This window comes from Hemitrygon akajei, chromosome 12 (genome assembly GCF_048418815.1).
Source record: "Hemitrygon akajei chromosome 12, sHemAka1.3, whole genome shotgun sequence".
Classification (NCBI taxonomy): domain Eukaryota; kingdom Metazoa; phylum Chordata; class Chondrichthyes; order Myliobatiformes; family Dasyatidae; genus Hemitrygon; species Hemitrygon akajei.
The window spans coordinates 29,553,713-29,575,283 of NC_133135.1; the positions used below are offsets into that span (position 1 = coordinate 29,553,713).

The 21,571-nt window shown below is 41.4% G+C and overlaps 1 long non-coding RNA gene across 1 annotated transcript in view; it reads right to left on the reverse strand.

The window, feature by feature from the left end:
- LOC140736840 (uncharacterized) overlaps positions 1-21,571 on the reverse strand; it is a 94,746-nt gene that overhangs the window by 10,928 nt on the left and 62,247 nt on the right. Inside the window, exons 2-3 of the long non-coding RNA XR_012101013.1 lie at positions 4,003-4,169; positions 1,377-1,419 (exon numbers count right to left, since the gene is read on the reverse strand). This is a non-coding gene — a long non-coding RNA (uncharacterized lncRNA). The remainder of the gene's footprint in view (positions 1-1,376; positions 1,420-4,002; positions 4,170-21,571) is intronic.

The window sequence follows — 21,571 nt, forward strand, 5'->3', positions numbered from 1 at the left end:
CTTAATTCAATGTCACTGCCCCCATCACTGAACTGTTCCCACAACCACTGGACCTATTTTCAAGGACTCTTTATTTCATGTTCTCAACATTTTTTGCTTATTTATTTAATATTATTTCTTTTTTTCATTCTTATTGTATTTGCACAGCTGTTGCCTTGTGCACATTGGTTGTTTGTTCTGCTGGGTGCGGTCTTTCATTGATTCTATTATGTTCCTTGAATTTACTGTGAATGCTCGCTAGAAAATGAATCTCGAGGTTGTATCTGGTGATATATATGTACTTTGATAGAGAATTTACTTTGAACTTTGAAGTTTGAACCTGCAATACAGATCTAAAATGATCTCATCTGCACGAAGGGTGGTTGCTGTGAATGCCCACAAAAAAATCAATCTTAGGATTATATATGAGGACATATATGTACTTTGGAGCTATGATAACACCAAGGAATTTAAAAGTTACTGACCAACTCCATATCTGATTCCCTGAGTGAAAGACACATATACAATAAAAGTCACAAGAGTATACCACTTGATTGGGAGATTGGGAGACTGCTTCGCCTAGCATCTACAGTCTGTCCACCAGAACAAGTGGGCTCTCTCAGTGGCCACCCATTTTAATTCCACTTCCCATTCCCATTCCGATATGTCCATCCATGGCCTCCTCCACTGTCAGGAGAAGGCCACATTCAAGTTGGAGGAACAACAACTTATATTTCGTTTGGGTAACCTCCAACCTAATGGCATAAACATTGATTTCTCAAGCTTCCAGTAATGCCTCCCCCACTCCACCATTTCTTATACCTTTGTCCTTCCCTCATGTTATCTCCTTGCCTGTCTATCACCTCCCTCTGTTGCTCTTCGCCACCCCTTTTCTCTTTCTTCCATTGCCTTCTGTCTCTTTCACCAATCATCTTCCTAGCTCTTTGCTTCATCCCTCTCCCGCCAAGTTTCACTTATTGCCTGGCATTTCTTCCGCCCCTCCTCCCACCTTTTAAATCTACTTCTCAGCTATTTTCCTCCAGTCCTGCTGAAGGGTTTCGGCCCAAAACATTGACTGTACTTTTTTCTATACATTTTGCCTGGCCTGCTGAGTACCACCAGCATTTTGTGTGTGTTGCTCGGATTTCCAGCATCTGCAGATTTCCTCTTGCTTGTGTAGAGGACTCCATTGCTGCACCACATCTTTCATTCAGTCGGAAAAAAAAGGCAATGCAAGTCAACTCCTATGAAACAAAAACGCTCTGATATTGAAAAAGTGATTGACTTCACCTACCTGAGTTGGTATCTGTGGAAGATCACTAACTTTAACACAGGCAATGATCATCATTGCTGATAAAATACTTTTACTGTAAAGTAATAAAATACATTAGACTTACTGTAGAATGACATAACAAAGTACCATGAGATGCTGCTGGGAATCTGAAAAATAAACAGAAAATGTATGAAGTACACAGCAGGTCAGGCAGCAAATTTGTAGAGAGACAGAAATCAAGTTAATGACACTCATTCAGATTGTGAGAGGTAATGCAGAGAAAGAGAAAGATGTTATGAGAGAACCAAGTGGACGGACTATGATAGTGTGAGAGGAAGGAAATATTAATCAACAAATGTGAAGTGATGCATTTTGGGAAACTAAAGCAGGTTAGCGCTTGCACATTACATGTCAGGCCCCAAGTGTTTGTTGTAGAAGAGAGACTAAGGGACAGAATAGTTCCCCTTCTCTGAGAATCGTCACCTTGTCATGGTGGAGAGGCTTGTGAGTTCCTGAGATCCAGAGAGCAATGCCATCTGGAGTTTAGCTCTTGGTAGGGTCACCCATGGTGGTAAGGTCAAGGGGAGTTCCCAGACAAAGAGCATTCCAACCAAGATCTCAATGGTAGAGTTGACTGAAGATAAAGATGCATCACAATGATAGTGAAGGCGGAGGAAGACTGCAGCAGTGAAAGGTCCCAGTCATCTTCCATTCCATGCCACTGGACCCTGACTGCGATCTTTCACGGACTGTATGGTGGCTGCCCGTACATCAGCCTCTGCATATTAAAAAATAAGTCATAGGCATAGGCATTCTCCATTAAGGGCAAAATATGTGGATCCCAGACTAGCTTTCCAAGCCATCTGAAGACCTATCAATAGACAAGCTCTTTGGAGAATATCACACTTGACTCAAGTGATTGCACTACTACTATATAGTTCCCAGAGCATGGAAACATAGGTAGACAACATTTTGAAGAAGGCTTGCCTTTGCTGGAGGAAGCAGTGAGGACAAGATTTGGGACATCATGTTACAGCTGTGCAGAGAGCACGCCTGGAATATTGTGTGCATTTCTGGCTGACGTCTCAAAGAAAGGATATAATTAAGTTAGAGAGCGTACAGGAAAGCTTCACAAGGATGTTGCTGGGTCTGCAGAGACTCAATAGGCTGGGACTGTTTTCCCTAGAATGAAGGAAGCAGAGGGTTGATTTTACAGAGGTTGATACAATGTAATCATGAGGGGTATATGTAAAGTGCACGGTCACAGTTTTTTTCCCAGGGTTGGAGAGTTTAACAATAAAGAGCATCAGTTTAAGTTGAGAGTGGAAAGATTTACTGGGGTCCTGAGGGTCCACACAGAGTTGATGGATTTATGGCATGAGCAAATCATAGAGGTGAGTACGGTAACAACATTTAGCAGACATTTGGACAAGTCCGTGGATGGGAAAGCTTGAGGGATGGGAGCCAAACGTACACAAATGAGGATAATTCAGGAGAACACCTTGGTCAGCATAGACAAGTTGGGCTGAAGGAAGTGTTTACATGCTGTATAATTCTATTAATATAAAAAGGACCAAAAATGCAAAGTGAAAAGGGGGTTAATATAAAATAGGACAATTTAAAAACACCAAATTCTCTCCTTAGTTAATATTTTATTATTCTTTACTGAGATACAGCGCAGAACAAGCCCTTCCAGACCCTTTGAGCCATACAGCACGTAATCCCCCAATTTAATCCCAGCCTAATCACTGGACAATTTACAATGACCGATTAACCTACCGGCATATGTCTTTGGACTGTGGGAGGAAACCAGAGCACCTGGAGGAAACCCACATGGTCACTAGGAAAACATACAAACACTTTACAGGTAGCGGCAAGAATTAAACCCGGGTCGTTAGTACTGTAACGTGCTGCGCTAACCTCTATGCTGCCATGCCACCCCAGTCTAAGCAAGCAAAAATAACTGGGATTTTATTTTATTTAAAGGAACACATGACCTTGATAAAGGATAATATCTCCATTTATAATTTAAACTAACTAAAAGCGAGCTTATACAGTAGATGAATAACTTGCCACTGAGGTTTTGTTTTATAAGCTTCTGTACTTCATGACCCTGCAGCACTCTACACTTTCCAACTGAGAGGGTAGCCAGCCAACCAATCTTCCCACAGCCCATTACTGCTGTTATGCTCGAGAAAGCTTGCCCTCCAATTTTCTTTCTCTTCTTCCCTGTGGGGATGAGTCTTCATTCAGTGGACTAGCAGCCTGGCTAAGATCAGAGAAATCAAATATACGAGCCAGCATTGCAGCACCCCATGCAAAGCACATTAGCAAACTAACGAGCTGCAACAGCCTACATCCCCAGTTCCTGGCATCATTTTGCAAAGCAAGAGATAAAGGAATGCTACACGTAAGTCATGTTGTCAAAGCATGCTGGAGAAATCAATACACAATCAAAGCTCTTGTTAATTATTCGATGGAGTCTCTTGTCATGGCATTTAATAAACAACACTCTCTTAGGTTATCAAAATCAATGCTTTTAGCTTGAAGATGACTCCAATTGTCCAAATGGGTTAGGTGGGTTGGAAATGGATCATTATTAGTTTATAGGCAATATGTTTTTAGATGCTGATGGCATTCAGAATAATTTTAAAGTTCAAAGTAAATTGAGATTGATTTTCTTGCAGGTATTTACAGGAAAATAAAGATATACAATAAAACTCTAAAACAAACACTTCTGAAAAACTCACACATTTATGCTCTTTCATGAAGTTTGAAGTTCATTGTAATTTTATTATCAAAATGTGTATATGCCACCATATTCTAATTTTGAGGTTCATTTTCTTGCAGGCATTCACAGAAAAACAAAGAAATGCAATTGAATCGATGAAAGACCTCACCAGCTTGAGCTTACAACCTGTGTGCAAAAGACAACAAATTGTAAGTACAAAAAGACAGCAAGAAAAGACTACAAGCAAGCGATTTCAAGCAATAGTTTTAAGCCTTAAGCTGCAGTTCTATAACAAAGACCCGAGGCCAACTCTGATGAAAATCACTTGCTTTTTTAAGTGTCCAATTGTCAGGCTACCATGGTAGTTTGATTGATGTGTTCATAAATACTCACAGAAAGCAAAATATATTAACATATTCCTGCATAATGATACAGACACATCCTCTGCACTTTTATTTTAAACAGAGTAACCCAGCTTACAAGTAAAAAATGCAGATTCCTGGCATCATATTTAAATAAAAATATAGGGCAAGCAAGGGCAGTGTGTAGTTAAACAAGAGCATTAATGCAATCATTCAGATATTATGAGGAACCTAGCATAGCAGAAGATATCTGCAGTTCTGCAAGCATCTGCTATCCATCCAGTCAGACTTTCAAATATACATGTTGTACATACAGTATATTGGGTGTTCATGATCTGAGGAAAGCCTGTACTGGTTGAAGTATACCGAGAAATGAATTACTACAAGCTTTTTGATTTCGCTTTGTACCAGAGGCTATCATTTTGTGGATAAAAGAGATCAGAATAAAAACAAAGTTAAAGATCAAGTAAATTGGCAGCATGATCCCAGGTACCTTGCTGTTAAATTCAACAGGACCTCAGGTTTTGTTCAGTCCCGTTGCTGTCTAGCACAAGTTCACAATGGGGTCTAGCCAGCTGGCTGGTAGGAAGATCTGCTGCACTGGCGAGCAGTCAGATACTGCTGGGAATGGTCCCCAGCAACTGCTCAGATGACTGTTCATGTTTGACCAGGAAAAAGGCCATTGGGAGATAAAGAGAGTGTTGGGAGAGGTGGAAGAAATCAGATTGCGTTGAGGAGAAATTGTGGAGGGTGGCGTGGGGGGATGAGTCATTTTTGCAAGATGCATATGACATTCTGGGCCACACAATGTTAAAATGGTTAATGCAACCTCGTTCTCATGCCTGTTTTGTTTGTAAGCTAACCAGTGAAGTACAAAGTATCCCAAGACTGGGATAAATAAATTTGTCTTGATCTATTGCATGGCTCAGGCTATGCACCATTTCATCTGCAGCACAAATTGACAGTTCGGATGCCTGTGAGAACTGATATGGTATGGCAGCTTCTCACAGCAACTGATGGTTGATAAAAGAATCTGTGGGAGGAGCTGACAGACAACTCCAGTTCACAGGCAAAAAAATATATTTTGGCAGCTTGATATTGCCCTTCACCTTGTCTCAGTCCACCGAGATGGAGATATCTACTTGTAACACTAAAAACTCATATTTATTTACACATATATGATTGTGTTACAGGTTACATTACTTGAGTTTTTCTTCTAGTGAGAATGCTGACAAAGTGCTGTACCTTTTGTTATTTTTATACACTTCATATGATTGTGAAATAGCTAACATTCAAGGTTAATTTTACATTAGTGTCTCTTTTAATAATTTGAGCTGTAATATGCAGCTTCAGTCACAAGAATTAAAATTATTTTTCAAATATAGGATGACAAAATAATCATAAAAAGAACACTGTGATCATGACAGTAAGAAAGCCTGATTTTAACCACAACACTAACTGCTGTGCTGATAATAACTCTGATATAAACACCAACGTCTGGAAAGAGAAGCCTCCGATATATAAAATAAACTATCTGAAAATCCCCACAAAGGTCATATCTGAAAGGTTGTCAAAAGAATTTAGGAAGACTAATGTTGAAAACAATCGGTCTATAATGGGTGGGATCATGGCAGAACATGGGTCTTGGGTCTCTGGCACTAAGTCTGGTTCTGAGACCCAGAAGGGGGAGAGGGAGAACAGGTGAGCTGTGGTGATAGGGGATTCAGTAGTTCAGGGAACAGAAAGGAGGTGCTGTGGATGAAAATGAGATTCCTGGATGGTATGGTGCCAGGATCGAGGACATCTCAGATTGAGTCCTCAACACTCTTAAGTGGGAGGGTGAACAGCCAGGGGCTGTGGTCCATGTTGGTACCAAAGATATAGATAGGAAGGGTGATGAGATGTTGCAAAGTGAGTACAGGGAGTTAGGTGCTAGGTTAAAGGACAAGACCTCCATGGTTGTGATCTTGGGATTGCTACCAGTGCCACATGCTTGTGAGGCCAAAAGTAGGAAGAGCATACATTTAACATGTGACTAAGGAGTTGGTATAGGAGGGAGGGCATCAGATTTTTTGATCATTGGGATTCTCGTCCGTGAAGGCAGGAACTTAAACAGAAGAGACAGTTTGCAGTTGGAAGGCATCCAAGCAGGAGGGTCTGTTGGTGTTGCATGGAGGTTTTAAACTAGAGTTTCAGTGAGATGGGAACCAGAGTGTCAGAACAGATCGTAGAGAGGTGTTGTAAGACTTCAGTCAAGGCCAGGAATCAAAAGGTTGAGCATAGTGCAACTAATATTCTGAGCTATGTATATTTCAATGCAAGAAGTACTGTAGAAAAGGTAGGTGAGCTCAGGGATTGGATCAACATGAGAAATTATGGTATTGCAGCCATTAGTGAGACTTGGTTGTGAGAAGGACAAGACTGGCAGCTCAATAATCTGGGGTTCTGTAGTTTTAGACACAACAGAGTGGGAGGGATTAGTGGGGGAGGAGTGGCATTACTAGTCAGGGAAAAGCTCATGGCAGTGCTCCGTCAGACAGACTGCAGAACTTTTCTAGTGTGGCTGTATGGGTGAAATTGAGGAACAAGAAAGGTATAACCACATTAATGGGGCTACACTATAGACCACACAACATTCCATGGGAGTCAGAGGAACAAATTTGTAGAGAGCTCTCTAACTGTAAAAGATTCCTTAACCAGTACTTAGAAGTCCCTACAAGAGAGCGTGTGATACTTGATCTGTTATTGGGGAATGAGACAGAGCAGGTGACAGAAGTTTGTGTAGGGGAATATTTTGCATCTAGTGATCATAATGCCATTAGTTTCAAAGTAATTATGGAGAAGGATAGATTTAGTCCACGGGATAAGATTCTAAATTCAAGACAGACCAGTTTTGATGGTATCACAAAGGTTCGGGCAAGTGTGGATTGGGACAGGCTGTATTCTGGAAAAGGTGTACTTGGTAAGTGTGAGGACATCAGAAGTGAAATTTTGAGAATACAAAGCTTGTGGGTGCCTGTCAGAATAAAAGGCAAATATAACAGTGTAGAGAACATTGATTTTCAAGCACTACTGAGAGGCTTCTTAAGAAAAAAGGGGGTGCATAGCAGGTACAGGCAGATAGGAACAAATGAGGTACTTATTGAGTATAAAAATGCATGTGAACACTTAAGAAGGAAATCAGTATCACTAAAAGAAGGCATGAGGTTGCTCTAGCAGACAAGGGTGGATAATCTCCAGTGCGTGACAAGGTCTTGCCTTGGACCTTATGGGAGGCAAATGCAGAAATTGCAGGGGCCCTAGCAGAGATATTTACAATAGACAATAGGTGCAGAAGTAGACCATTCAGCCCTTTAAGCCTGCACCGCCATTTTGAGATCATGGCTGATCATCATCTAACAATACCCGGTCCCTGCCTTGTCCCCATATCCCTTGATTCCCCTATCCATAAGATACCTATCTAGCTCCTTCTTGAAAGCATCCAGAGAATTGGCCTCCACTACCTTCTGAGGCAGTGCATTCCAGACCCCCACAACTCTCTGGGAGAAGAAGTTTTTCCTTAACTCTGTCCTAAATGACCTACCCCTTATTCTCAAACCATGCCATCTGGTACTGGACTCTCCCAGCATCTGGAACATATTTCCTGCCTCTATCTTGTCCAATCCCTTAATAATCTTATATGTTTCAATCAGATCTCCTCTCAATCTCCTTAATTCCAGCGTGTACAAGCCCAGTCTCTCTAACCTCTCTGTGTAAGACAGTCCAGACATCCCAGGAATTAACCTCATGAATCTACGCTGCACTTCCTCTACAGCCAGGATGTCCTTCCTTAACCCTGGAGACCAAAACTGTACACAATACTCCAGGTGTGGTCTCACCAGGGCTCTGTACAAATGCAAGAGAATTTCCTTGCTCTTGTACTCAATTCCCTTTGTAATAAAGGCCAACATTCCATTAGCCTTCTTCACTGCCTGCTGCACTTGCTCATTCACCTTCAGTGACTGATGAACAAGGACTCCTAGATCTGTATTTCTCCCTTACCTAACTCTACACCATTCAGATAATAATCTGCCTTTCTGTTCTTACTCCCAAAGTGGATAACCTCACACTTATTCACATTAAACGTCATCTGCCAAGTATCTGCCCACTCACCCAGCCTATCCAAGTCACCCTGAATTCTCCTAATATCCTCATCACATGTCACACTGCCACCCAGCTTAGTATCATCAGCAAATTTGCTGATGTTATTCTCAATGCCTTCATCCAAATCGTTGACGTAAATCGTAAACAGCTGTGGTCCCAATACCGAGCCCTGTGGCACCCCACTAGTCACCACCTGTCATTCCGAGAAACACCCATTCACTGCTACCCTTTGCTTTCTATCTGCCAACCAGTTTTCTATCCATGTCAATGTCTTCCCCCCGATGCCCTGAGCTTTGATTTTACCCACCAATCTCCTATGTGGGACCTTATCAAATGCCTTCTGAAAATCGAGGTACACTACATCCACTGGATCTCCCCCGTCTAACTTCCTGGTTACATCCTCGAAAAACTCCAACAGATTAGTCAAGCATGATTTACCCTTGGTAATTCCATGCTGGCTCGGCCCAATCCTATCACTGCTATCTAGATATGCCACTATTTCATCCTTAATAATGGACTCTAGCATCTTCCCCACCACTGATGTCAGGCTGACAAGTCGATAGTTCTCTGTTTTCTCCCTCCCTCCTTTCTTAAAAAGTGGGATAACATTAGCCATTCTCCAATCCTCAGGAACTGATCCTGAATCTAAGGAACATTGGAAAATGATTACCAATGCATCCGCAATTTCCAGGGCCACCTCCTTTAGTACCCTAGGATGCAGATCATCTGGACCTGGGGATTTGTCAGCCTTCAGTCCCATCAGGCTTCTCATCACCGTTTCCTTCCTAATGTCAATCTGTTTCATTTCCTCTGTTACCCTACGTCCTTGGCCCATCCATACATCTGGGAGATTGCTTGTGTCTTCCTTAGTGAAAACAGATCTAAAGTACTCATTAAATTCTTCTGCCATTTCTCTGTTTCCCATAACAATTTCACCCAATTCATTCTTCATTTAACTCATTCTTAGAGACAGGTGAGGTAATAGAAGATTGGAGGATAGCTAATGTTGCTCCACTGTTTAAGACCTTAGGACCTTAAGACATAGGAGCAGAATTAGGCCATCTGGCCCATCGAGTCTGCTCCGCCATTCAATCATTGCTGATCCTTTTTTAAAATTCCTCCACAATACCAGTTCCCAGCCTCCTCCCCGTAACCTTTGATGCCATGTTCAATCAAGAACCTATCAATCTCTGCCTCAAATACACCCAACAACCTGACCTCCACACATGGCAACAAATTCCACAAATTCACCACCCTTTGGGTGAAGGAATTTCTCTGCATCTCTGTTTTGAAATGGTTCCCCTCTACCCGAGGTTGTGTCCTCTTGTCCTAGTCTCTCCCACCATGGGAAACATCGTTTCCACATCTACTCTTTCAACATTCAAAAAATTTCAATGAGATCTCCAATCATCCTTCCAAATTCCAGCAAGTACAGACCCAGAGCCATCTCTGGGTATTGATAAGCCTTGATATTCCTCGTATGATAAGCCTTTCATTCCTGGAATCGTCATTGCGAACCTCCTCTGAACCCTCTCCAATGCCAGCACATCTTTCCTAAGGCCCAAAACTGTTCACAGTAGTCAAGGTGAGGACCCACCAGGCCTCAGCATCATATCTTTGCTCTTGTATTCTAGACCTCTTGAAATTAATGCTGACATGGTATTTGCCTTCCTCACCACCAACTCAACCTGCAAGTTAACCTTTAGGGTGTTCTGCACAAGGACTCACAAGTCCCATTGCATCTCAGATTTTTGGATTGTTTCCCCGTTTAGAAAATAGTCCACACATTTATTTCTACTACCAAAGTGCATGATCATGCATTTTCCAACATTGTATTTCATTTGCAACTTTCTTGCCCATTTACCTAATCTGTCTAAGATCTTCTGCATCCTACCTGTTTCCTCAACACTACCTGCCCCTGCACCAATCTTCATATCATCTAAAATCTTAGCAACAAAGCCATCTATTCCATCATCTAAATTGTTGATATACAGCATGAAAAGTAGCGGTCCCAACACCGACCCCTGCGGAACACCACTAGTCACTGGCAGCCAACCTTTTATTCCCACTCGCTGCCTCCTACTAATCAGCCAATGCTCTAACCATGTTAGTAACTTTCCTGTAATACCATGGGCTTTTAACTTGGTAAGCAGCCTCATGTGTGACACCTTGTCAAAGGCCTTCTGAAAGTCCAAGTATACAACATCCACTGCATCCCCTTTATCTATCCTACTTGTAATCTCCTCAAATAATTCCAACAGTTTCGTCAGGCAGGATTGTCCCTGAAGGAGAACCTGCTGACTTTGTACTATCTTGTCCTGTGTCACCAAGTTACTCCATCACCTCATCCTTAACAATTGACTCCAACATCTTCAGACCACTGAGGTCAGGCTAACTGTTCTATAATTTCCTTTCTGCCGCCTTCCTCCTTTTTTAAAGAGTGGAGTAACAGCTGCAATTTTCCAGTCCTTGGGCATCATGCCAGAGTCCAATGATTTTTGAAAGATCATTTCTAATGCCACCACAATCTCTAACGCTACCTCTTTCAGAAAACCTATGGTACATTTTATCTGGTCTGGGTACCTTTAGGTCTTTTAGCTTTTTGAACACATTCTCTCTTATACTAATAACTGCATTCACTTCTCTTCCTTCACACACTACAACATCAAGCATACTACTAGTGTCTTCCACAGTGGACTAATGCAAAATACTCATTTAGTTCATTAGCTATCTTCTTTTCCCCCGTAATTATTTCTTCTGCCTCATTTTCTACAGTCCTATGTCCATTCTAATTTTTCTTTTATTTTTAACATACTTGAAAAAACTTCTACTATTCACTTTGATATTATTTGCTAGCTTGCTTTCATATTTCATCTTTTCCCTTCTAATGATATTTTTACTTGCTCTCTGTAGGTTTTTAACTGCTTCCCAATCCTCTACGTTTCTACTAATTTTTACTTTGTTGTATGCCCTTAATTTTGCTTTTGCAATAGCTTCTACCTCCCTCGTCAGCCATGGTTGTACTATTTTATCATCTGCGTATTTTTTCATTTTTGGATTACGTATGTCCTGCACCTTCCTCATTTTCCCAGAAACATATGCCATTGCTGCTCTGCTGACATCCCTGCCAGCAGCTCCTTCCAATTTACTTTGGCCAACTCCTCTCTCATGCTGCTGTAATTTCCCTTACTCCACCGAAATACTGCTACATCAGACTTTACTTTCACTCTATCAAATTTCAATTTGAACTCAGTCATATTGTGATTACTGTTTCCTTAGGGTTCCTTTACCTTAAGCTCCCTAATCACCTTTGGTTCATTACGTAACACCCAATCAAGTATAGTTGATCCCCTAGTAGGCTCAATGACAAACTGCTCTAAAAAGCCATCTTCTAGGCTTTCAGCAAACTCTCTCTCTTGAAATTCATTACCAACCTGATTTTCCCAATCGACCTGCATGTAGAAATCTCCCATGACTACCATAATATTGCCCTTTTGACTCGCCTTTTCTATTTCTTGTTGTAACCTGTGGTCCACCTCCCAACCACCATTGGGAGGCCTGGATATAACTGCCATCAACGTCCTTTTACCCTTGCAGTTTCTTAACTCAACCCACAAGGATTCAACATCTTTTGATCCTATGTCACATCTTTCTACTGATTTGATGCCATTCTTTACTAGTAGAGCCATGCTTCCCCCTCTGCCTACCTTCCTATCCCTCCAGATGCCATACCTGGCAATCTGTAATATTGCAACAAGATCATCCACCTTATTTCTTATACTACACACATTTAGATACAACACCTTGAATACCATATTTGCTATCCTTCCTAATTCTACATCCCTAATGTTTTGATACTCAGCCTGTTGGCTGCAACTAAGTCCCATCACCTGCCTGCCCTTTCTGACAGTCTGACTGCATGTTATCTTTACTTTTTTACCATCTGTCCTATCCTGAGTCCCTTCACTCCGGTTCCCACCCCCCACCAAGTTAGTTTAAACCCTCCCCACCAGCTCTAACAAATCTGCCTGAGAAAATATTGGTCCCCCTCAGGTTCAGGTGCAACCCGTCAGTTTTGAATAGGTCAGACCCCCTCCCCATAGAGATCCCAATGACCCAAGAACCTGAAGCCCTGCCCCCTGCACCAGCTTCTCAGCCACGCGTTTATCTGCTAAATCATCCTGTTTCTACCCTCATTGGTGCACGGCACAGACAGTAATCCAGAAATTACTACCCAGGAGGTCCTGCTTCTCAGCTTTCTACCTAGCTCTCTAAATTCTCTTTTCAGGACCTCATTGCTTTTCCTTCCTATGTCATTGGTACCAATGTGTACCAAGAGATTTAGCTGCTCTCACTCCCTCCCCAAAATGTTGTGGACACGATCTGAGACAACGCTGACCCTGTCCCATTCACGTCCACAGAATCTCCTATCTGTTCCCCTCACTATCGAGTCCTCTATCACTACCACTTCCTTCTTCTCTCTCTTTCCCTTCTGCACTACGGACTCATGATCAGTGCCTGTAACCCGGCTGCCATGGCATTCTCCTGGGAGGTCATCCTGCACAAAAGTATCCAAAGCTGTATACTTGTTTTTTGAGGGGAATGGCCACAGGGGTGCTCTGCTCTAACTGCCTATTTCCATTTCTCCTGACAGTCACCCAGCTTCTCGCCTCCTGCGACTTCAGGATGACTACTTCCTTGTAGCTTTGATCGATGATCTCCTCACTCTCCCGTACAAGCTGAAGGTCATCCAGCTGCTGCTCCAGATCCCTAACACGGTCTTCAAGGAGCTGCAGCCGGATGCACTTCACGCAGATGTAGTTCCCTGTGAGACTGGGTCTCTTAGTTCTCCAACATCCGACATGAAGAGCATACACAGCCATTTAAATGGTACAGTAAGAGAGGGAAAAAAAAACAAAAAGGAAACCTTAACACACACAAAATGCTGGTGGAACACAGCAGGCCAGGCAGCATCTATAAGGAGAAGCACTGTCGACGTTTCGGGCCGAGACCCTTCGTCAGGACCAACAAACTGACTGACTGTCAGGACTGACGAAGGGTCTCGGCCCGAAACATCGACAGTGCTTCTCCTTATAGATGCTGCCTGGCCTGCTGTGTTCCACCAGCATTTTGTGTGTGTTGCTTGAATTTCCAGCATCTGCAAATTTCCTCATGTTTGCTTAGGAAACCTTAACAGTCACTTTACACATAGCCGATGCCTCTTCCAAGTCGAAGCCTCCTTTGAGCCAAAGCCTGTCGCTTCTATTCTCACTACTGACCTACTCCCAACAATGGCCGTTCTGCTTATCCCTTCTGTACTTTTTAGTTTGTAGAGCTCTGTTGATGCCACTGATAGACCACATACAATGGACAAATGTCCTCGAAGCTCTCTTTTTAAATAATTGCCACAGATCTGCGAGAAACACCTCTTCTTTGTAAAGGTTTGTTGGCATGGCTGATTGGCCTATACAAAGGCTCTAAAAATAAACCAGGAAATTTTGGCCAGTGAACCTGACATCATTTGTGGGAAATATATTGGAATTTATTCTGAGGAACTGGATTTACTAGTATTTTGATAAACAGGGATTAGGGATTGTCAGCATGGCATTGTGCATGGTAGGTCATGTCTAACCAATTTTATAGTGTTTTTCAAGGAAAGTTGATGAAGGCAAGGCAGTGGATGGTGCCTAGATGGACTTTAGCAAGTGATTTGCTAAGGGCCGATGGGAGGCTGGTCAGGAAGATTCAGTCACCTGGCATTCAAGATGAGGTAGTAAATCCGATTAGGTATTGGCTTTGTGGGAGAAGCCAGAGAGTGGTACTAAATGGTTGCCTCTCTGACTGGAGGCCTGTGACTAGTGGAGTGCTTCAGGACTGGTGCTAGGTCTATTGTTGTTTGTCATCTATATGAATGATCTGGATGATAATGTGGTTAATTGGATCAGTAAATTTTCAGATGGCACCAAGATTAGAGTTGTAGTAAGCATCAAGGAAGACTATCAGAGCTTGCAGCAGGATCTGGACCAGCAGGAAAAGTGAGATGAAAATTGGCAGATGGAATTTATGCAGCCAAATGCAAGATGTTGCACTTCAGTAGGACCAGCCAGGGTGGGTCTTACACAGTGAATGGTAGGGCACTGAGGAGTGTGGTAGGACAAAGGGATCTGGGAATACAGGTCCATAATTCATTGAAAGTGGCAACACAGGTAGATAGGGTCAAAAAGAAAGCTATTGTTACATTGGCCTCCATAAATCAAAGTGTTAAGTACAGGAGTTCAAATGTTATGTTAAAGTTCTATGACATTTATGATGCCTAATGTGTAGTATTGTGTGCAGTTTTCAGTCACCTACCTACAGGAAAGATGTCAATAATTTTGAAGAGTACAGATAAACTTTACAAGGATGTTGCTGGGACTTGAGGAGCTGGGTTATAGGGCCTGTTTCTGTGCTGTACTTTTCTGTGATTCTATGACTAATATGTGAAGGTGAAATCAGAAATAAAGAAATTTGATTAAGGTGAGACATTGATAAAGTCAGTATTTGTAGAAGAGAGGTACAGAGGGCAGGTAAGATAAAATAAGTAAACACAGAAAGTTCTAGCACACAGGCAGCAGTAGAACAGGGACTATGGAATGGAGTACACAAGGTCGGAGAAGTCTGTGTAAATCACCTTTAAAATTGGAATAATAGGTGAGCACAGGGCAAAAGAGCAGGGGATTTACCAGACCCAGGAACATTGAAAATACCTGGCGATGCGCGATCGGTATAAAGGAGGTGGAAAAGTGATCCTGTTGCAATGCACGTTTAGCGAGTCCATCAGAAAGTTTAGAAGAAAAAAAAGGGACAAAGAAGTTCAGGCTGTAAATATATGCTGGATATGGTCACCAAACACAATAGAAGTTGATGATTTATACACTACTGCAATAAAGGTGGATCCATGTTGTGAAAGGAAGGAAAGAAACGGAGAATGATGGTGCAAGGATCAGCCTGACGTATTCACTGTTCACATCCATGAAAGAAACATCTTCTTTATGTAGACTGTATCAGTAACATCACTTACCCTTTTTCCACTTGTATTAGATTATTTTTTTTACCTAATAGAATCAATATTTTATTAGTTCTTTCATTATTTCTAATGCTCATTATAACAGCATAATATAATATAATATTATCTTATCATTCAACTTTTTCTTATTTCCTTTCTTTCACTTAACATTATGTCCTTCTTCATCTGCTCCACAGCAATCATCTTCTGACTGGCTCACAACAGTTCTCTGATCTATAGCGTATCCTCATCTACTGCCAACATCTTAGCCGTGGGTATTTTTTGCTGCATGGTCTTTACTGACATGACTCACTAATTGTGAGTGTTCCTGAAGGCAGCTGTCATAAGACAATATTAATGATTCAGAAGGGCCCCACTTGGTTTGAAATGATTGAAATGCAGACATTTCAAATCTCAGACCAAAACTAATCTCACTGCTTATAAGGCGTTATGCAACATATGTACATTTTAAGGCTGAAATGCATAATCTAAAGAGGCAAAACCTTTATTTTAACTGTCAGTTTGAAAATATCTACAGTATAAGCCCTTGAGATGCTGCAGAAGCAAACTGAAGATTATGGTTACAGGCTCCCAGAGAAGCTCCCACACTAATTCTCAAAGTTACAATTTATTTGGAGCATGTAAAACTTGGGTTTGTATTAGCAGGGAAATTATTAGAGCTGCCATTTCATATGAGGATGATTATTGGAGAGAATTGATGCTCAGTCACAGGACGTTGCCAGTGTTATCCCAGAGAATGGTTCTATGGTGGACATGATGTAACAGAAAAAGCATTTTATAGAAATAAGAATGTCTATACCTTTACCCTTGTTGACTTCAACAGAAGTATGTCGAGCATGGGCTGCCACATGTTGATGATGCTATACAACATGTTGTGCACTATCAAGGTTGGATGAAATTCCAGGAGTTTTTTAAATTGCTATCAAAGTATATCATTGAAGTGATTTCAAATAAGTAATTATGGTAAGATGAAAATATTAGTAAGTATATTTAGGACCAATTTAAGTTCTGGGATAAATAACCTTCCCTTTCAGAGCTGCTTTCAACTACTTTAGAGCAAATAGCTAATCTGCTTGTCAGGCTGCAGTAAATGGAAAATGCTCTAATTGTGTGAAATACAGTATCTCAGAAAGGTCAGGTGCATTCAGAGATAATTCACAAGTGAAGGTAGTTCCAGATCTTTAAAGGTTAAATCTATCACTTTACATAGCTAATTGTTTCTAATATTCTAATTACTGGACAGAGGGAAATCAGATTTTCTTGCACCACGCAAGAGGTAGGAAATTCCATTTTGCTCCATGGACCCTCCAGCAAAACATGGCACATGGATGAAAGAAAAATGGAGGGTTATGGGGTAGTGTGGGTTTAGTACTTTTTTAAAGGATTATATGGGTCGGCACAACATGGAAGGCTGAAGGGCCTGTACTGCGCTGTAGTGTTTTATGGTTCTAAACACTATTCAGGTTAAACAAATGATTTTAAATCTTCAAAGAATGGAAAGTAGAGGAAAACAGGGTACAAATTGGTCCCCTTTTCTACCTCTTTTCAACATTCTCCTTGAGACAATGAACTAATGTGAGAATAAATCACCAAAGCAACTAGCTCCCAAGCGCCAGTCCAATACCTGTCTAGTATGTGGACCCATCATTTTCACAAAGGGATCAAGAAGGAAAGAGAAACATTACACAGAATAAAACAAGAAAACAGTACATTTCTACACAAATTTGATTAAATAGTTCCTAATACATATCTTGTCAAGGAAACTCAGCATGGATAGGCAGTGCAGAGTAGGATACAGAGCAGGATGCAATATAAAGTGTTATATTTCTTGCATTTTAACCCTTAGTGCACTGCTAGCTGATTTTGCTTGTACTGATATTTTTTTCATTACAATTGAAAAGCAATTTTGGCACAGAACTAAATAAGAATATGACAATAACTTGCCCTGAGCTCTGTAATGAGGCACAGAGATTATATTTACGCACTATTGTTCAAATGGCATGAGGATTATGACCATGAAGACAATTGGCTCATATGAATGCTAACTAGGGTGGATGTAGAACAGTGAAGACTTTGTAAGAAAAGTAACCAAAATAAATAACAATAAACAATAAAGTGCAAGCTAAAATAGTAAATTGCACATATTAAATCAAATGAAATAAGATCAAAGCCAAAGTCAAAGTACATTTATTACCAAAGTATGTATACTTTATATAACCTTGAGATTCATCTTCTTGCGGGCAGCTACAAAACGAAGAAGCTCTATAGAATCCATTAAAACACAAGACTGTCCAACACCCAATGTGCAGAGATAAATAAGAAAGAAAAAAAAGATGTGTAAACAATAAAAGTAAGCAAGTAGCATTCAGAACTAAAGTTTACAAAAGTGAGCTCACACTGTGACAGTTGCAGGCCACAGTTTGGTGCAGAGACGAGTAAACTCTGTGGAGCAGCAAGATGAACTGGCCTGTGCCTTGCCTCTGGCCCTGAAACCCTGTCCTTTTCAATCTATCCCAGATCTATTTAAATTGTCCAGACCTTGCTCCCTGACCCGGACCCGGACCCTGCCACTTCGATACGCTCTCGGGCCGGTGCCCTGCCACCTAAATTCGGCCTGTACCCAATTTTTCCAATTCAGCTCAGCGCTTAAATTGATCAAACCTCGGGTCTTGCCTCACATTCAGGCCCAGGTCCAGGCCCCACTGCCTTAACTCTGCATTACCTCTGCTCACCTCGCCTCAGTTCTGCTGAATCAAATTGCCTCCAAGTTTGCTCCAGGATTGGTGAAATATTGGCTCATTTCCCCGCTCTCCGACCACTTTGATTCAGCCTGTACATACCATGCCACAGATGTGACAATATTAAAGTGCTAAAGCTTCTTCATTTGTTTAACTTTAACATTTTAATTGTAGCAGGATTGATGAAGGTACAGTCAGCCCTCCTTATCTGCGAGGGATTGGTTCCGGGACCCCTCGCGGATACCAAAAAACGCAGATGCTCAAGTCCCTTATTCAACCTGTCTCAATGCGCTGGATCTTAGGACCCAGCGGAACCCCAGGCCTTATTTAACATGTCTCAGTGCGGTGGACATTAGGACCCGGCGGTGGAGTTCTGAATCCGCAGTGTTTCTGTTCATGAAAATAATCAAGATCACGATTGAAAATAAAGTGGAAATAAAGCGATTGGAAAGAGGTGAAATACCATCGGTCATTATAAAAGCGTTAGGCTACGTCGGTTAACAATTTTAAACGATAAAGTGAGAAAGGCCCTGCCCCGATGAAAGCTACAATTATTACTAAGCAACACAGTGGTTTAATTATTGGGTTTTGGGGTTTCGAGTTTCTGATCCTCCACATCAACCCGGCACAAATGGAGAGCGCACTCAATAGCGATCTGTCACTGGATCGAACTCGGGAACTTCCGTTCCTGAGTCCGGCGCTGAAACATACGTTTTTAAGTGTTTTATATGCATAGAAAGGTAAAATATATACTATATACTAAGACAAACATTTGACTAACTGACGCTAAATAATACTGGATGTACCTGTTCCGACTTACTTAGTAAGAGAACTTCCGATTTTCTTCGATCCCAATCCACCATAACCCACGCACGTCCTCCCATATACTTTAAATCATCTCTAGATTACTTATAATACCTAATACAATGTAAATGCTATGTAAAGTAGTTGTTATACCGCATTGTTCAGGGAATAATGACAAGAAAAAAAAGTCTGTACATGCCCGAACAACAAGCGCTGGAAGAGCATTTCCGGGTTTTCTCGATTCGTGGTTGGTTAATTTGCGGATACAGAGCTCGCGGATAAGGAGGGCCAACTGTACTCCTGATGTCTCAGTAACATTAATACTTTGGAGAGAATTTCCTAGTGTTCTGGTGTGTCTGGGGTACCTTGGGAAAATGGTTGACCCTGAGAAAATATTACTTTAGTTCAGAGGTTGATACTCTAATGTTCATTTACATATCTCATTTGTTATTTTGTCAAAAAATCATAGAGCAGAGAAACGGACTTTGCAGCTCACCAGTTCTGTGCCAGCTGTCAAATACCTATCCATACTGAACCCATTACCCAGTACTCAGTCCATTGCCATCTATGCCATGTAATTTCAAACGCTCTTCTAAACACTTCTCAAATGTTGGGAGTAATTCTGCCTCCACCATTCCCTCAGGCAAAGCATTCCAGATTTCAGCCAACTTCTGGCTGGAAAAAAATATCTTCCTTAACTCACTTCCAAATTTCTTACCCTTCACCTTAAACTTATTCCTTCTGCTTTCAGACACCTTGATTAAGGGAAATACTTTCTCACAGTTACCTTATCTATCCCCCTTATAATGTTGCCGGCCTCCCCCATTCCAAGCCCAGCCTACCCAATCTCTCCTCATAGTTGAAATGGTGCATTCCAGACAATGTCCTGGTCATCCTGCTCTGAATCCTCTCAAGTGTAATCATGTCATGTCCTGGTGTGGTGTCCAGCACAGCACACAATATTCTACCTATGGTGTAAATAATGATTTATAGCATTATATCACAATCTCCTAGCTCTTATATTCCACACTCAGCTAATGAATGCTAGTATCCTACATGCCTTTTTAATCACCCTAGCTCCCTGTGCTGCTGCGTTTAGAGATCCTTCCAAATGTATGCTTAGGTCCAACTATTCACTGCATTTGCTTGGATCCTACAGTTCATTGCACCAGTCCTACTTATATTATGTCATTTATAAAAAAATGCTTCACTTCACATTTTTCTGGATTAAGTTCCATTTGCTCTACCCATCTTACCAATTGATCAAAGTTGTTCTCTAGCCAAACTATTCTATCAACATTGCTAATAGTTGAGTTAGGTGAATGCCACTCAAAAGGACAATGAAGAGCTCTTCACTTCGTCCTACTCTTTCCCCAAGGACCTTCAAGATTTAACTAAAACATATTCAGAACAGAAATGGATAGAAAAGTTTGCAAGGGATATAAGCAAATGGGACTTGCTCAGGAAGGCACCTTGATCAACATAGATGAGTTGGGCTGAAGGGCCTGTTTCTATGCAGTACAACTCCTTGACTCTATGAAATAAACAATATACAGTATTTTCTTAAGATATTGGGGTAACTTGTTAGCGTACCAGTAGACATAGCACTATTACAGCACCAGCAATCAGGATTTAGTTCCCAGCACTGTCTGTAAGGAATTTGTGCATTCTCCCCGTGATCGCATGAGGTTTCATTGGGTGCTCCAGTTTCCTTCCACATTCCAATAACCATAAGACCATAACACATAGGAGCAGAATTAGGCCATTCATCCCATCGAGTCTGCGCCACCATTCCATCATGGCTGATCCCACTAACAGTGGCAGAGCATTCCACAGATCCACTATTCTTGAGCAAAAAATATTCCTCCTTACCTCGATTCTAAAGGGTCACCCCTCAATTTTGAGGCTATGCCTGGACATACCTACCATAGAAAACATCCTCTCCACATCCTCTTTATCCAGTCCTATCAACATTTGGTAGATTTCAATAAGATCCCCCTCCAATACAGGCTGAAAGCTGCCAAATGCTCCTCATATGTTAACCTCTTCATTCACAGAATCATCCTCATGAACCTCCTATGGACTCTCTCCAATGATAACACATTCTTTCTGAGACATGGGACCCAAAACTTTTGATAAGATTCCATGTGTAGCCTGACTAGTGTCTTATAAAGCCTCAGCATTGTCTCCTTGCATTTATGTTCTCCCCTTGAAATAAATGCCAACGTTGCATTTGTCTTCTTTATCACAGACTCAACCTGTAAATTAACCTGTGAGTCTTGAACAGGGACTCCTAAGTCCCTCTGCACCTCTTATGTTGAAACCTTCTCCCTATTTAGATAATAGTCCGCACTATTGTTCCTTTTACCAAATGTATTATTATATATTTCCTAACACTGTATTCCATCTGCCACGTTTTTGCCCATTCTTCCAATTTGTCTAAGTCCTGCTGCAATCACATTGCTTCCTCAGCAC